This window comes from Elephas maximus, chromosome 20, assembly GCF_024166365.1.
Source record: "Elephas maximus indicus isolate mEleMax1 chromosome 20, mEleMax1 primary haplotype, whole genome shotgun sequence".
Lineage (NCBI taxonomy): Eukaryota > Metazoa > Chordata > Mammalia > Proboscidea > Elephantidae > Elephas > Elephas maximus.
Window position 1 is genome coordinate 73,964,788 of NC_064838.1, and position 16,755 is coordinate 73,981,542.

The window sequence follows — 16,755 nt, forward strand, 5'->3', positions numbered from 1 at the left end:
CGCCCACTCTTCCAGTGGGGGGACTGTCTCTATGGTGATGGCAAAGAAGCCTTAGCCCCGCCCACCTGGCCTTCACTTCAACTCCCTGGCCCGCTGACCCTCACTCAGACCTCTGTGTTGCTCCAAATGAATGTCCGCCAGTGCCCTGGTGTCAGCACCTGGGGTAAAGAATTCGGGACCTTGCCTGGGGCAGAAGGCAGCCTAGGTCTGCGGGTACCTGGAAGTCTACTGCCTTGTGACACTGCTGCCAGTGACAAATGGTGACTCCCACACTCACATATCGCCTGGTGGCAGAATGATAGTGATGGGTGGAGAAACATCGCTCCGGAGCACACGTTCAGTGGGGCACCAGCCAAAGCAAAGGCCAGGGCCGGTAGTGGACGTCGTGGAGCTGAATGGCGAGCCAGTGAAGGGCCCAAGGATCCCTCCTGTATGTGGCGAACAGGTCATGCGTGTCCCCACGCCCATAAACCATTGGACTGCTGGGGCCCAGGCTGCCAGGATTTCGGCCTTGCCTTGGGAGCCCGGCCACATGTGCAGCCTTGCAGCGGAGGCGGGGACATGTAGACAGCCAAAATTGGGAAAATGGCAGTGTTTCTGCGATTTCCCTGGCATCGGCCGTTTTGAGCGGCTTGCTTTTTCTCCTGGTAGGATAGGGCCCTGACGGAGAAAGGCAGGATTACGTGTGCAGGAAAGGTGTGTGCTGAGAGGGTGACGACGTTGAGACCATGTTGGGATCTTTAGTCCCAGGAAAGGCCCCTGGCGGGTGTGGGTCAGTGTTCTCTACCCATCCCACGTGGCGGGGGGAGGTTTTCACCATACAAAGCAGCAGCGGAATTATTCGTCGCCGGAGAGGTTGCATCTGCCCACAAGCTCCACCTGGCCGGGGTCCGCCCCTACTGTATCGCCCATGTCAATCAACAGAAGCTAAGACCTTCCAGAGAGACTACCTGCTATTGTCTACCCACGGGGAAGCAGGACAGCCAGAAGCCTCCCCCGTTTCATCGCTAGGCTCTCTCTCAGGCCCCTCATACTCGTGATGTGTCTCAAGGGTAGAACGAAGAGAGTTCTCCGAAGGAACACATACACAGAGGGGCCACAGATGCTGAGGAAGGGCGCCTTGCCTACTGATATCCTAGCGTAAGTGGAAAAGTGGTACCTGCCTGCTGGCCCAGTGTGTCAAACGTGTCCACCTCAGTGTTGCCTACTGTGAAGTGATTCCCTGGGTGACCTCGGTTTTGTGGCCCAAAAGAGAAGGGGCCGTTGTGTGTCCATGGGTGAAATGGAGGGCTCTGCGGAACTGGCCGCTTAGGCTGGACCTCTCCTATTGGCTCAGTGTCTGTGACCCGTCCCCGTCAGAAGTTCCGGCCAGCCTTCCGGTGGCTGTCCCCATGGTGATTGGGAAAGAAGCCTTAGGCCCCGCACTCAGCCTTCACCTGGCCTACCTGGCCTCTTTGCCCTCATCTAGACCGCTGTGTGGATGAAAGAAAGAATGTCGGCCAATGACCACATGTCCTCGTTGCCTTTGGAGGATTAGGCTCCTTGCCTGGGCAGAAGACAGCCAAGGTCAGCCTGAGCCTAGACACCTAGTGACCTGTGACACTGCAGGCAGTGACAGATGTTCATTTTCATGCTCGCGTATCCGCAGGTGGAGGATTCAGATTGGTCGGAGAAGAAGTGTAACTAGGGATGACACACACACACGAGGGCACGGGGGAAAGGTCAGGGAAAATAGCTGAGGTCGTGGAGCTCTAGCGGAGTCTGTGTAGGGCCCAGGCCTCCCTCCTGTTCGTGGCAAAGCGGTGATCCATATGCCGCCATGCGCAGACTCTGGACTGCTGGGGCCCTGGATGCCCAGATTGCGGCCTTGTCTTCGGAGAAGTGTCACACATGCACTGTGCCAGCGGAGGCTGTGGCCCAGCAGAGGGCAAAATCTTGAAAATGGGGCCTTCAGTTGACTTTGCCTGTGCTCTCCTTTGGCTGAGTGACATCGTGTGTTTCCTAGCAGGAGAAGGCATTCGTGGAGAGAGGCGGATTCCATGTGTGCAGGCAATGTTTGTGCTGAGATGATGAGTCGCTGGAGACCAGGGTGGACTCCTCAGACCCGGGATAGGCCTCTGGCAGGTATGTGTCAATGTTTTCTGCCCATGGCACTCAGCCGGGTATCTGCATAGAATGTTATCCGCGGAATTAGTAGTCTCCGGAGAGGCTGCTACATGTCAGCAAGCTTCACCCGGCCAGGGCCGCCCGGGATGTAGCTTCCCAATCCGTGGCTACTCTCTAGACCTTCCAGATAGACTAGCAGATCTTCTCTGCCCTTGGGCAACCGGTAGAGCCAGAGGCCTTCCCCCTTTGCTCTTTCGTCTCTAGGCCCTCTGTCAGGCACTCCAAGGTGTGAAGTGACAAGGGGGAGAAGGAAGAGATTTCAGAGAAGGAACACATCCAGAGAGAGACAGAGAGAGGCAAGAGATGTTGAGTGGGGATGCCTTGCGTACTGATATCCTCAGGAAAGTGGGAAAGAGGTACCTGGCCTGCTCTGCCAATGCCCTGAAGCAATCCGCACCAGGGGCTGCCTTGTGCCTGCGTAGCCTTTCCCAGGGTGTGCTCAAATCCCGTGGCCACTAGGTGTCGTAGGTCACGATGGAGGGCCCTGTGTCATCTGCCTGGCGGGCCGGATCTCTGCCATTGGCTCGGTCTTGTCAACAGGCCCATCGCAAGCTCCGCCCACTCTTCCGGTGGGGGGACTGTCTCTATGGTGATGGCAAAGAAGCCTTAGCCCCGCCCACCTGGCCTTCACTTCAGCTCCCTGGCCCGCTGACCCTCACTCAGACCTCTGTGTTGCTCCAAATGAATGTCCGCCAGTGCCCTGGTGTCAGCACCTGGGATAAAGAATTCGGGACCTTGCCTGGGGCAGAAGGCAGCCTAGGTCAGCGGGTACCTGGAAGTCTACTGCCTTGTGACACTGCTGCCAGTGACAAATGGTGACTCCCACACTCACATATCGCCTGGTGGCAGAATGATAGTGATGGGTGGAGAAACATCGCTCCGGAGCACACGTTCAGTGGGGCACCAGCCAAAGCAAAGGCCAGGGCCGGTAGTGGACGTCGTGGAGCTGAACGGCGAGCCAGTGAAGGGCCCAAGGATCCCTCCTGTATGTGGCGGACAGGTCATGCGTGTCCCCACGTCCATAAACCATTGGACTGCTGGGGCCCAGGCTGCCAATTTCGGCCTTGCCTTCGGAGCCCGGCCACATGCGCAGCCTTGCAGCGGAGGCGGGGACATGTAGACAGCCAAAATTGGGAAAATGGCAGTGTTTCTGCGATTTCCCTGGCATCGGCCGTTTTGAGCGGCTTGCTTTTTCTCCTGGTAGGATAGGGCCCTGACGGAGAAAGGCAGGATTACGTGTGCAGGAAAGGTGTGTGCTGAGAGGGTGACGACGTTGAGACCATGTTGGGATCTTTAGTCCCAGGAAAGGCCCCTGGCGGGTGTGGGTCAGTGTTCTCTACCCATCCCACGTGGCGGGGGGAGGTTTTCACCATACAAAGCAGCAGCGGAATTATTCGTCGCCGGAGAGGTTGCATCTGCCCACAAGCTCCACCTGGCCGGGGTCCGCCCCTACTGTATCGCCCATGTCAATCAACAGAAGCTAAGACCTTCCAGAGAGACTACCTGCTATTGTCTACCCACGGGGAAGCAGGACAGCCAGAAGCCTCCCCCGTTTCATCGCTAGGCTCTCTCTCAGGCCCCTCATACTCGTGATGTGTCTCAAGGGTAGAACGAAGAGAGTTCTCCGAAGGAACACATACACAGAGGGGCCACAGATGCTGAGGAAGGGCGCCTTGCCTACTGATATCCTAGCGTAAGTGGAAAAGTGGTACCTGCCTGCTGGCCCAGTGTGTCGAACGTGTCCACATCAGGGGCTGCCTACTGTGAAGTGATTCCCTGGGTGCCCTCGGTTTTGTGGCCCAAAAGAGAAGGGGCCGTCGTGTGTCCATGGGTGAAATGGAGGGCTCTGCGGAACTGGCCGCTGAGGCTGGACCTCTCCTATTGGCTCAGTGTCTGTGACCCGTCCCCGTCAGAAGTTCCGGCCAGCCTTCCGGTGGCTGTCTCCATGGTGATTGGGAAAGAAGCCTTAGGCCCCGCACTCAGCCTTCACCTGGCCTACCTGGCCTCTTTCCCCTCATCTAGACCGCTGTGTGGATGAAAGAAAGAATGTCGGCCAATGACCACATGTCCTCATAGCCTTTGAAGGATTAGGCTCCTTGCCTGGGCAGAAGACAGCCAAGGTCAGCCTGAGCCTAGACACCTAGTGACCTGTGACACTGCAGGCAGTGAGAGATGTTCATTTTCATGCTGACGTATCCACAGGTGGCGGATTCAGATTGGTCGGAGAAGAAGTGTAACTAGGGATGACACACACACACGAGGGCACGGGGGAAAGGTCAGGGAAAATAGCTGAGGTCGTGGAGCTCTAGCAGAGCCAGTGTAGGGCCCAGGCCTCCCTCCTGTTCCTGGAAAAGTGGTGAAACATATGCCGCCATGCGCAGACTCTGGACTGCTGGGGCCCTGGATGCCCAGATTGCGGCCTTGTCTTCGGAGAAGTGTCACACATGCACTGTGCCAGCGGAGGCTGTGGCCGAGCAGAGGGCAAAATCTTGAAAATGGGGCCTTCAGTTGACTTTGCCTGTGCTCTCCTTTGGCTGAGTGACATCGTGTGTTTCCTAGCAGGAGAAGGCATTCGTGGAGAGAGGCGGATTCCATGTGTGCAGGCAAAGTGTGTGCTGAGATGATGAGTCGCTGGAGACCACGGTGGACTCCTCAGACCCGGGATAGGCCTCTGGCAGGTATGTGTCAATGTTTTCTGCCCATGGCACTCAGCCGGGTATCTGCATAGAATGTTACCCCCGGAATTAGTAGTCTTCGGAGAGGCTGCTACATGTCAGCAAGCTTCACCTGGCCAGGTCCGCCCGTGATGTGGCTTCCCAATCCGTGGCTACTCTCTAGACCTTCCAGATAGACTAGCAGATCTTCTCCACCCTTGGGCAACCGGTAGAGCCAGAGGCCTTCCCCGTTTGCTGTTTCGTCTCTAGGCCCTCTGTCAGGCACTCCAAGGTGTGAAGTGACAAGGGGGAGAAGGAAGAGATTTCAGAGAAGGAACACATCCAGAGAGAGACAGAGAGAGGCAAGAGATGCTGAGTGGGGATGCCTTGCGTACTGATATCCTCAGGAAAGTGGGAAAGAGGTACCTGGCCTGCTCTGCCAATGCCCTGAAGCAGTCCGCACCAGGGGCTGCCTTGTGCCTGCGTAGCCTTTCCCAGGGTGTGTTCAAATCCTGTGGCCACTAGGTGTCGTAGGTCACGATGGAGGGCCCTGTGTCATCTGCCTGGTGGGCCGGATCTCTGCCATTGGCTCGGTCTTGTCAGCAGGCCCATCGCAAGCTCCGCCCACTCTTCCAGTGGGGGGACTGTCTCTATGGTGATGGCAAAGAAGCCTTAGCCCCGCCCACCTGGCCTTCACTTCAGCTCCCTGGCCCGCTGACCCTCACTCAGACCTCTGTGTTGCTCCAAATGAATGTCCGCCAGTGCCCTGGTGTCAGCACCTGGGGTAAAGAATTCGGGACCTTGCCTGGGGCAGAAGGCAGCCTAGGTCTGCGGGTACCTGGAAGTCTACTGCCTTGTGACACTGCTGCCAGTGACAAATGGTGACTCCCACACTCACATATCGCCTGGTGGCAGAATGATAGTGATGGGTGGAGAAACATCGCTCCGGAGCACACGTTCAGTGGGGCACCAGCCAAAGCAAAGGCCAGGGCCGGTAGTGGACGTCGTGGAGCTGAATGGCGAGCCAGTGAAGGGCCCAAGGATCCCTCCTGTATGTGGCGAACAGGTCATGCGTGTCCCCACGCCCATAAACCATTGGACTGCTGGGGCCCAGGCTGCCAGGATTTCGGCCTTGCCTTGGGAGCCCGGCCACATGCGCAGCCTTGCAGCGGAGGCGGGGACATGTAGACAGCCAAAATTGGGAAAATGGCAGTGTTTCTGCGATTTCCCTGGCATCGGCCGTTTTGAGCGGCTTGCTTTTTCTCCTGGTAGGATAGGGCCCTGACGGAGAAAGGCAGGATTACGTGTGCAGGAAAGGTGTGTGCTGAGAGGGTGACGACGTTGAGACCATGTTGGGATCTTTAGTCCCAGGAAAGGCCCCTGGCGGGTGTGGGTCAGTGTTCTCTACCCATCCCACGTGGCGGGGGGAGGTTTTCACCATACAAAGCAGCAGCGGAATTATTCGTCGCCTGAGAGGTTGCATCTGCCCACAAGCTCCACCTGGCCGGGGTCCGCCCCTACTGTATCGCCCATGTCAATCAACAGAAGCTAAGACCTTCCAGAGAGACTACCTGCTATTGTCTACCCACGGGGAAGCAGGACAGCCAGAAGCCTCCCCCGTTTCATCGCTAGGCTCTCTCTCAGGCCCCTCATACTCGTGATGTGTCTCAAGGGTAGAACGAAGAGAGTTCTCCGAAGGAACACATACACAGAGGGGCCACAGATGCTGAGGAAGGGCGCCTTGCCTACTGATATCCTAGCGTAAGTGGAAAAGTGGTACCTGCCTGCTGGCCCAGTGTGTCAAACGTGTCCACCTCAGTGTTGCCTACTGTGAAGTGATTCCCTGGGTGACCTCGGTTTTGTGGCCCAAAAGAGAAGGGGCCGTTGTGTGTCCATGGGTGAAATGGAGGGCTCTGCGGAACTGGCCGCTTAGGCTGGACCTCTCCTATTGGCTCAGTGTCTGTGACCCGTCCCCGTCAGAAGTTCCGGCCAGCCTTCCGGTGGCTGTCCCCATGGTGATTGGGAAAGAAGCCTTAGGCCCCGCACTCAGCCTTCACCTGGCCTACCTGGCCTCTTTGCCCTCATCTAGACCGCTGTGTGGATGAAAGAAAGAATGTCGGCCAATGACCACATGTCCTCGTTGCCTTTGGAGGATTAGGCTCCTTGCCTGGGCAGAAGACAGCCAAGGTCAGCCTGAGCCTAGACACCTAGTGACCTGTGACACTGCAGGCAGTGAGAGATGTTCATTTTCATGCTGACGTATCCACAGGTGGCGGATTCAGATTGGTCGGAGAAGAAGTGTAACTAGGGATGACACACACACACGACGGCACGGGGGAAAGGTCAGGGAAAATAGCTGAGGTCGTGGAGCTCTAGCAGAGCCAGTGTAGGGCCCAGGCCTCCCTCCTGTTCCTGGAAAAGTGGTGAAACATATGCCGCCATGCGCAGACTCTGGACTGCTGGGGCCCTGGATGCCCAGATTGCGGCCTTGTCTTCGGAGAAGTGTCACACATGCACTGTGCCAGCGGAGGCTGTGGCCGAGCAGAGGGCAAAATCTTGAAAATGGGGCCTTCAGTTGACTTTGCCTGTGCTCTCCTTTGGCTGAGTGACATCGTGTGTTTCCTAGCAGGAGAAGGCATTCGTGGAGAGAGGCGGATTCCATGTGTGCAGGCAAAGTGTGTGCTGAGATGATGAGTCGCTGGAGACCACGGTGGACTCCTCAGACCCGGGATAGGCCTCTGGCAGGTATGTGTCAATGTTTTCTGCCCATGGCACTCAGCCGGGTATCTGCATAGAATGTTACCCCCGGAATTAGTAGTCTTCGGAGAGGCTGCTACATGTCAGCAAGCTTCACCTGGCCAGGTCCGCCCGTGATGTGGCTTCCCAATCCGTGGCTACTCTCTAGACCTTCCAGATAGACTAGCAGATCTTCTCCACCCTTGGGCAACCGGTAGAGCCAGAGGCCTTCCCCGTTTGCTGTTTCGTCTCTAGGCCCTCTGTCAGGCACTCCAAGGTGTGAAGTGACAAGGGGGAGAAGGAAGAGATTTCAGAGAAGGAACACATCCAGAGAGAGACAGAGAGAGGCAAGAGATGCTGAGTGGGGATGCCTTGCGTACTGATATCCTCAGGAAAGTGGGAAAGAGGTACCTGGCCTGCTCTGCCAATGCCCTGAAGCAGTCCGCACCAGGGGCTGCCTTGTGCCTGCGTAGCCTTTCCCAGGGTGTGCTGAAATCCCGTGGCCACTAGGTGTCGTAGGTCACGATGGAGGGCCCTGTGTCATCTGCCTGGCGGGCCGGATCTCTGCCATTGGCTCGGTCTTGTCAGCAGGCCCATCGCAAGCTCCGCCCACTCTTCCAGTGGGGGGACTGTCTCTATGGTGATGGCAAAGAAGCCTTAGCCCCGCCCACCTGGCCTTCACTTCAGCTCCCTGGCCCGCTGACCCTCACTCAGACCTCTGTGTTGCTCCAAATGAATGTCCGCCAGTGCCCTGGTGTCAGCACCTGGGATAAAGAATTCGGGACCTTGCCTGGGGCAGAAGGCAGCCTAGGTCAGCGGGTACCTGGAAGTCTACTGCCTTGTGACACTGCTGCCAGTGACAAATGGTGACTCCCACACTCACATGTCGCCTGGTGGCAGAATGATAGTGATGGGTGGAGAAACATCGCTCCGGAGCACACGTTCAGTGGGGCACCAGCCAAAGCAAAGGCCAGGGCCGGTAGTGGACGTCGTGGAGCTGAATGGCGAGCCAGTGAAGGGCCCAAGGATCCCTCCTGTATGTGGCGAACAGGTCATGCGTGTCCCCACGTCCATAAACCACTGGACTGCTGGGGCCCAGGCTGCCAGGATTTCGGCCTTGCCTTCGGAGCCCGGCCACGTGCGCAGCCTTGCAGCGGAGGCGGGGACATGTAGACAGCCAAAATTGGGAAAATGGCAGTGTTTCCTCGATTTCCCTGGCATCGGCCGTTTTGAGCGGCTTGCTTTTTCTCCTGGTAGGATAGGGCCCTGACGGAGAAAGGCAGGATTACGTGTGCAGGAAAGGTGTGTGCTGAGAGGGTGACGACGTTGAGACCATGTTGGGATCTTTAGTCCCAGGAAAGGCCCCTGGGGGGTGTGGGTCAGTGTTCTCTACCCATCCCACGTGGCGGGGGGAGGTTTTCACCATACAAAGCAGCAGCGGAATTATTCGTCGCCGGAGAGGTTGCATCTGCCCACAAGCTCCACCTGGCCGGGGTCCGCCCCTACTGTATCGCCCATGTCAATCAACAGAAGCTAAGACCTTGCAGAGAGACTACCTGCTATTGTCTACCCACGGGGAAGCAGGACAGCCAGAAGCCTCCCCCGTTTCATCGCTAGGCTCTCTCTCAGGCCCCTCGTACTTGTGATGTGTCTCAAGGGTAGAACGAAGAGAGTTCTCCGAAGGAACACATACACAGAGGGGCCATAGATGCTGAGGAAGGGCGCCTTGCCTACTGATATCCTAGCGTAAGTGGAAAAGTGGTACCTGCCTGCTGGCCCAGTGTGTCGAACGTGTCCACATCAGGGGCTGCCTACTGTGAAGTGATTCCCTGGGTGCCCTCGGTTTTGTGGCCCAAAACAGAAGGGGCCGTCGTGTGTCCATGGGTGAAATGGAGGGCTCTGCGGAACTGGCCGCTGAGGCTGGACCTCTCCTATTGGCTCAGTGTCTGTGACCCGTCCCCGTCAGAAGTTCCGGCCAGCCTTCCGGTGGCTGTCTCCATGGTGATTGGGAAAGAAGCCTTAGGCCCCGCACTCAGCCTTCACCTGGCCTACCTGGCCTCTTTCCCCTCATCTAGACCGCTGTGTGGATGAAAGAATGTCGGCCAATGACCACATGTCCTCATTGCCTTTGAAGGATTAGGCTCCTTGCCTGGGCAGAAGACAGCCAAGGTCAGCCTGAGCCTAGACACCTAGTGACCTGTGACACTGCAGGCAGTGACAGGTATTCATTTTCATGCTCACGTATCCGCAGGTGGCGGATTCAGAGTGGTCGGAGAAGAAGCGTAACTAGGGATGACACACACACACGAGGGCACGGGGGAAAGGTCAGGGAAAATAGCTGAGGTCGTGGAGCTCTAGCGGAGCCACTGTAGGGCCCAGGCCTCTCTCCTGTTCGTGGCAAAGAGGTGATCCATATGCCGCCATGCGCAGACTCTGGACTGCTTGGGCCCTGGATGCCCAGATTTCGGCCTTGTCTTCGGAGAAGTGTCACACATGCACTGTGCCAGCGGAGGCTGTGGCCCAGCAGAGGGCAAAATCTTGAAAATGGGGCCTTCAGTTGACTTTGCCTGTGCTCTCCTTTGGCTGAGTGACATCGTGTGTTTCCTAGCAGGAGAAGGCATTCGTGGAGAGAGGCGGATTCCATGTGTGCAGGCAAAGTGTGTGCTGAGATGATGAGTCGCTGGAGACCACGGTGGACTCCTCAGACCCAGGATAAGCCTCTGGCAGGTATGTGTCAATGTTTTCTGCCCCCATGCCACTCAGCCGGGTATTTGCATAGAATGTTATCCCCGGAATTAGTAGTCTCCGGAAAGGCTGCTACATGTCAGCAAGCTTCACCTGGCCATGTCCGCCCGTGATGTAGCTTCCCAATCCGTGGCTACTCTCTAGACCTTCCAGATAGACTAGCAGATCTTCTCTGCCCTTGGGCAACCGGTAGAGCCAGAGGACTTCCCCGTTTGCTCTTTCGTCTCTAGGCCCTCTGTCAGGCACTCCAAGGTGTGAAGTGACAAGGGGGAGAAGGAAGAGATTTCAGAGAAGGAACACATCCAGAGAGAGACAGAGAGAGGCAAGAGATGCTGAGTGGGGATGCCTTGCGTACTGATATCCTCAGGAAAGTGGGAAAGAGGTACCTGGCCTGCTCTGCCAATGCCCTGAAGCAGTCCGCACCAGGGGCTGCCTTGTGCCTGCGTAGCCTTTCCCAGGGAGTGCTCAAATCCCGTGGCCACTAGGTGTCGTAGGTCACGATGGAGGGCCCTGTGTCATCTGCCTGGCGGGCCGGATCTCTGCCATTGGCTCGGTCTTGTCAGCAGGCCCATCGCAAGCTCCGCCCACTCTTCCGGTGGGGGGACTGTCTCTATGGTGATGGCAAAGAAGCCTTAGCCCCGCCCACCTGGCCTTCACTTCAGCTCCCTGGCCCGCTGACCCTCACTCAGACCTCTGTGTTGCTCCAAATGAATGTCCGCCAGTGCCCTGGTGTCAGCACCTGGGATAAAGAATTCGGGACCTTGCCTGGGGCAGAAGGCAGCCTAGGTCAGCGGGTACCTGGAAGTCTACTGCCTTGTGACACTGCTGCCGGTGACAAATGGTGACTCCCACACTCACATATCGCCTGGTGGCAGAATGATAGTGATGGGTGGAGAAACATCGCTCCGGAGCACACGTTCAGTGGGGCACCAGCCAAAGCAAAGGCCGGGGCCGGTAGTGGACGTCATGGAGCTGAATGGCGAGCCAAGAAGGGCCCAAGGATCCCTCCTGTATGTGGCGAAGAGGTCATGCGTGTCCCCACGTCCATAAACCACTGGACGGCTGGGGCCCAGGCTGCCAGGATTTCGGCCTTGCCTTCGGAGCCCGGCCACATGCGCAGCCTTGCAGCGGAGGCGGGGACATGTAGACAGCCAAAATTGGGAAAATGGCAGTGTTTCCTCGATTTCCCTGGCATCGGCCGTTTTGAGCGGCTTGCTTTTTCTCCTGGTAGGATAGGGCCCTGACGGAGAAAGGCAGGATTACGTGTGCAGGAAAGGTGTGTGCTGAGAGGTTGACGACGTTGAGACCATGTTGGGATCTTTAGTCCCAGGAAAGGCCCCTGGCGGGTGTGGGTCAGTGTTCTCTACCCATCCCACGTGGCGGGGGGAGGTTTTCACCATACAAAGCTGCAGCGGAATTATTCGTCGCCGGAGTGGTTGCATCTGCCCACAAGCTCCACCTGGCCGGGGTCCGCCCCTACTGTATCGCCCATGTCAATCAACAGAAGCTAAGACCTTGCAGAGAGACTACCTGCTATTGTCTACCCACGGGGAAGCAGGACAGCCAGAAGCCTCCCCCGTTTCATCGCTAGGCTCTCTCTCAGGCCCCTCGTACTTGTGATGTGTCTCAAGGGTAGAACGAAGAGAGTTCTCCGAAGGAACACATACACAGAGGGGCCATAGATGCTGAGGAAGGGCGCCTTGCCTACTGATATCCTAGCGTAAGTGGAAAAGTGGTACCTGCCTGCTGGCCCAGTGTGTCGAACGTGTCCACATCAGGGGCTGCCTACTGTGAAGTGATTCCCTGGGTGCCCTCGGTTTTGTGGCCCAAAAGAGAAGGGGCCGTCGTGTGTCCATGGGTGAAATGGAGGGCTCTGCGGAACTGGCCGCTGAGGCTGGACCTCTCCTATTGGCTCAGTGTCTGTGACCCGTCCCCGTCAGAAGTTCCGGCCAGCCTTCCGGTGGCTGTCTCCATGGTGATTGGGAAAGAAGCCCTAGGCCCCGCACTCAGCCTTCACCTGGCCTACCTGGCCTCTTTCCCCTCATCTAGACCGCTGTGTGGATGAAAGAAAGAATGTCGGCCAATGACCACATGTCCTCGTTGCCTTTGAAGGATTAGGCTCCTTGCCTGGGCAGAAGACAGCCAAGGTCAGCCTGAGCCTAGACACCTAGTGACCTGTGACACTGCAGGCAGTGACAGGTGTTCATTTTCATGCTCACGTATCCGCAGGTGGCGGATTCAGAGTGGTCGGAGAAGAAGCGTAACTAGGGATGACACACACACACGAGGGCACGGGGGAAAGGTCAGGGAAAATAGCTGAGGTCGTGGAGCTCTAGCGGAGCCACTGTAGGGCCCAGGCCTCTCTCCTGTTCGTGGCAAAGAGGTGATCCATATGCCGCCATGCGCAGACTCTGGACTGCTTGGGCCCTGGATGCCCAGATTTCGGCCTTGTCTTCGGAGAAGTGTCACACATGCACTGTGCCAGCGGAGGCTGTGGCCCAGCAGAGGGCAAAATCTTGAAAACGGGGCCTTCAGTTGACTTTGCCTGTGCTCTCCTTTGGCTGAGTGACATCGTGTGTTTCCTAGCAGGAGAAGGCATTCGTGGAGAGAGGCGGATTCCATGTGTGCAGGCAATGTGTGTGCTGAGACCAATGAGTCGCTGGAGACCAGGGTGGACTCCTCAGACCCGGGATAGGCCTCTGGCAGGTATGTGTCAATGTTTTCTGCCCATGGCACTCAGCCGGGTATCTGCATAGAATGTTATCCCCGGAATTAGTAGTCTCCGGAGAGGCTGCTACATGTCAGCAAGCTTCACCCGGCCAAGTCCGCCCGTGATGTAGCTCCGCAATCCCTGGCTACTCTCTAGACCTTCCAGATAGACTAGCAGATCTTCTCTGCCCTTGGGCAACCGGTAGAGCCAGAGGCCTTCCCCGTTTGCTGTTTCGTCTCTAGGCCCTCTGTCAGGCACTCCAAGGTGTGAAGTGACAAGGGGGAGAAGGAAGAGATTTCAGAGAAGGAACACATCCAGAGAGAGACAGAGAGAGGCAAGAGATGCTGAGTGGGGATGCCTTGCGTACTGATATCCTCAGGAAAGTGGGAAAGAGGTACCTGGCCTGCTCTGCCAATGCCCTGAAGCAGTCCGCACCAGGGGCTGCCTTGTGCCTGCGTAGCCTTTCCCAGGGTGTGCTGAAATCCCGTGGCCACTAGGTGTCGTAGGTCACGATGGAGGGCCCTGTGTCATCTGCCTGGCGGGCCGGATCTCTGCCATTGGCTCGGTCTTGTCAGCAGGCCCATCGCAAGCTCCGCCCACTCTTCCGGTGGGGGGACTGTCTCTATGGTGATGGCAAAGAAGCCTTAGCCCCGCCCACCTGGCCTTCACTTCAGCTCCCTGGCCCGCTGACCCTCACTCAGACCTCTGTGTTGCTCCAAATGAATGTCCGCCAGTGCCCTGGTGTCAGCACCTGGGATAAAGAATTCGGGACCTTGCCTGGGGCAGAAGGCAGCCTAGGTCAGCGGGTACCTGGAAGTCTACTGCCTTGTGACACTGCTGCCAGTGACAAATGGTGACTCCCACACTCACATGTCGCCTGGTGGCAGAATGATAGTGATGGGTGGAGAAACATCGCTCCGGAGCACACGTTCAGTGGGGCACCAGCCAAAGCAAAGGCCAGGGCCGGTAGTGGACGTGGTGGAGCTGAATGGCGAGCCAGTGAAGGGCCCAAGGATCCCTCCTGTATGTGGCGAAGAGGTCATGCGTGTCCCCACGTCCATAAACCACTGGACTGCTGGGGCCCAGGCTGCCAGGATTTCGGCCTTGCCTTCGGAGCCCGGCCACATGCGCAGCCTTGCAGCGGAGGCGGGGACATGTAGACAGCCAAAATTGGGAAAATGGCAGTGTTTCCTCGATTTCCCTGGCATCGGCCGTTTTGAGCGGCTTGCTTTTTCTCCTGGTAGGATAGGGCCCTGACGGAGAAAGGCAGGATTACGTGTGCAGGAAAGGTGTGTGCTGAGAGGGTGACGACGTTGAGACCATGTTGGGATCTTTAGTCCCAGGAAAGGCCCCTGGCGGGTGTGGGTCAGTGTTCTCTACCCATCCCACGTGGCGGGGGGAGGTTTTCACCATACAAAGCAGCAGCGGAATTATTCGTCGCCGGAGAGGTTGCATCTGCCCACAAGCTCCACCTGGCCGGGGTCCGCCCCTACTGTATCGCCCATGTCAATCAACAGAAGCTAAGACCTTGCAGAGAGACTACCTGCTATTGTCTACCCACGGGGAAGCAGGACAGCCAGAAGCCTCCCCCGTTTCATCGCTAGGCTCTCTCTCAGGCCCCTCATACTTGTGATGTGTCTCAAGGGTAGAACGAAGAGAGTTCTCCGAAGGAACACATACACAGAGGGGCCATAGATGCTGAGGAAGGGCGCCTTGCCTACTGATATCCTAGCGTAAGTGGAAAAGTGGTACCTGCCTGCTGGCCCAGTGTGTCGAACGTGTCCACATCAGGGGCTGCCTACTGTGAAGTGATTCCCTGGGTGCCCTCGGTTTTGTGGCCCAAAAGAGAAGGGGCCGTCGTGTGTCCATGGGTGAAATGGAGGGCTCTGCGGAACTGGCCGCTGAGGCTGGACCTCTCCTATTGGCTCAGTGTCTGTGACCCGTCCCCGTCAGAAGTTCCGGCCAGCCTTCCGGTGGCTGTCTCCATGGTGATTGGGAAAGAAGCCTTAGGCCCCGCACTCAGCCTTCACCTGGCCTACCTGGCCTCTTTCCCCTCATCTAGACCGCTGTGTGGATGAAAGAAAGAATGTCGGCCAATGACCACATGTCCTCGTTGCCTTTGAAGGATTAGGCTCCTTGCCTGGGCAGAAGACAGCCAAGGTCAGCCTGAGCCTAGACACCTAGTGACCTGTGACACTGCAGGCAGTGACAGATGTTCATTTTCATGCTCACGTATCCGCAGGTGGCGGATTCAGAGTGGTCGGAGAAGAAGCGTAACTAGGGATGACACACACACACGAGGGCACGGGGGAAAGGTCAGGGAAAATAGCTGAGGTCGTGGAGCTCTAGCGGAGCCACTGTAGGGCCCAGGCCTCTCTCCTGTTCGTGGCAAAGAGGTGATCCATATGCCGCCATGCGCAGACTCTGGACTGCTTGGGCCCTGGATGCCCAGATTTCGGCCTTGTCTTCGGAGAAGTGTCACACATGCACTGTGCCAGCGGAGGCTGTGGCCCAGCAGAGGGCAAAATCTTGAAAACGGGGCCTTCAGTTGACTTTGCCTGTGCTCTCCTTTGGCTGAGTGACATCGTGTGTTTCCTAGCAGGAGAAGGCATTCGTGGAGAGAGGCGGATTCCATGTGTGCAGGCAAAGTGTGTGCTGAGATGATGAGTCGCTGGAGACCACGGTGGACTCCTCAGACCCAGGATAGGCCTCTGGCAGGTATGTGTCAATGTTTTCTGCCCCCATGCCACTCAGCCGGGTATTTGCATAGAATGTTATCCCCGGAATTAGTAGTCTCCGGAAAGGCTGCTACATGTCAGCAAGCTTCACCTGGCCATGTCCGCCCGTGATGTAGCTTCCCAATCCGTGGCTACTCTCTAGACCTTCCAGATAGACTAGCAGATCTTCTCTGCCCTTGGGCAACCGGTAGAGCCAGAGGACTTCCCCGTTTGCTCTTTCGTCTCTAGGCCCTCTGTCAGGCACTCCAAGGTGTGAAGTGACAAGGGGGAGAAGGAAGAGATTTCAGAGAAGGAACACATCCAGAGAGAGACAGAGAGAGGCAAGAGATGCTGAGTGGGGATGCCTTGCGTACTGATATCCTCAGGAAAGTGGGAAAGAGGTACCTGGCCTGCTCTGCCAATGCCCTGAAGCAGTCCGCACCAGGGGCTGCCTTGTGCCTGCGTAGCCTTTCCCAGGGAGTGCTCAAATCCCGTGGCCACTAGGTGTCGTAGGTCACAATGGAGGGCCCTGTGTCATCTGCCTGGCGGGCCGGATCTCTGCCATTGGCTCGGTCTTGTCAGCAGGCCCATCGCAAGCTCCGCCCACTCTTCCGGTGGGGGGACTGTCTCTATGGTGATGGCAAAGAAGCCTTAGCCCCGCCCACCTGGCCTTCACTTCAGCTCCCTGGCCCGCTGACCCTCACTCAGACCTCTGTGTTGCTCCAAATGAATGTCCGCCAGTGCCCTGGTGTCAGCACCTGGGATAAAGAATTCGGGACCTTGCCTGGGGCAGAAGGCAGACTAGGTCAGCAGGTACCTGGAAGTCTACTGCCTTGTGACACTGCTGCCGGTGACAAATGGTGACTCCCACACTCACATATCGCCTGGTGGCAGAATGATAGTGATGGGTGGAGAAACATCGCTCCGGAGCACACGTTCAGTGGGGCACCAGCCAAAGCAAAGGCCAGGGCCGGTAGTGGACGTCGTGGAGCTGAATGGCGAGCCAGTGAAGGGCCCAAGGATCCCT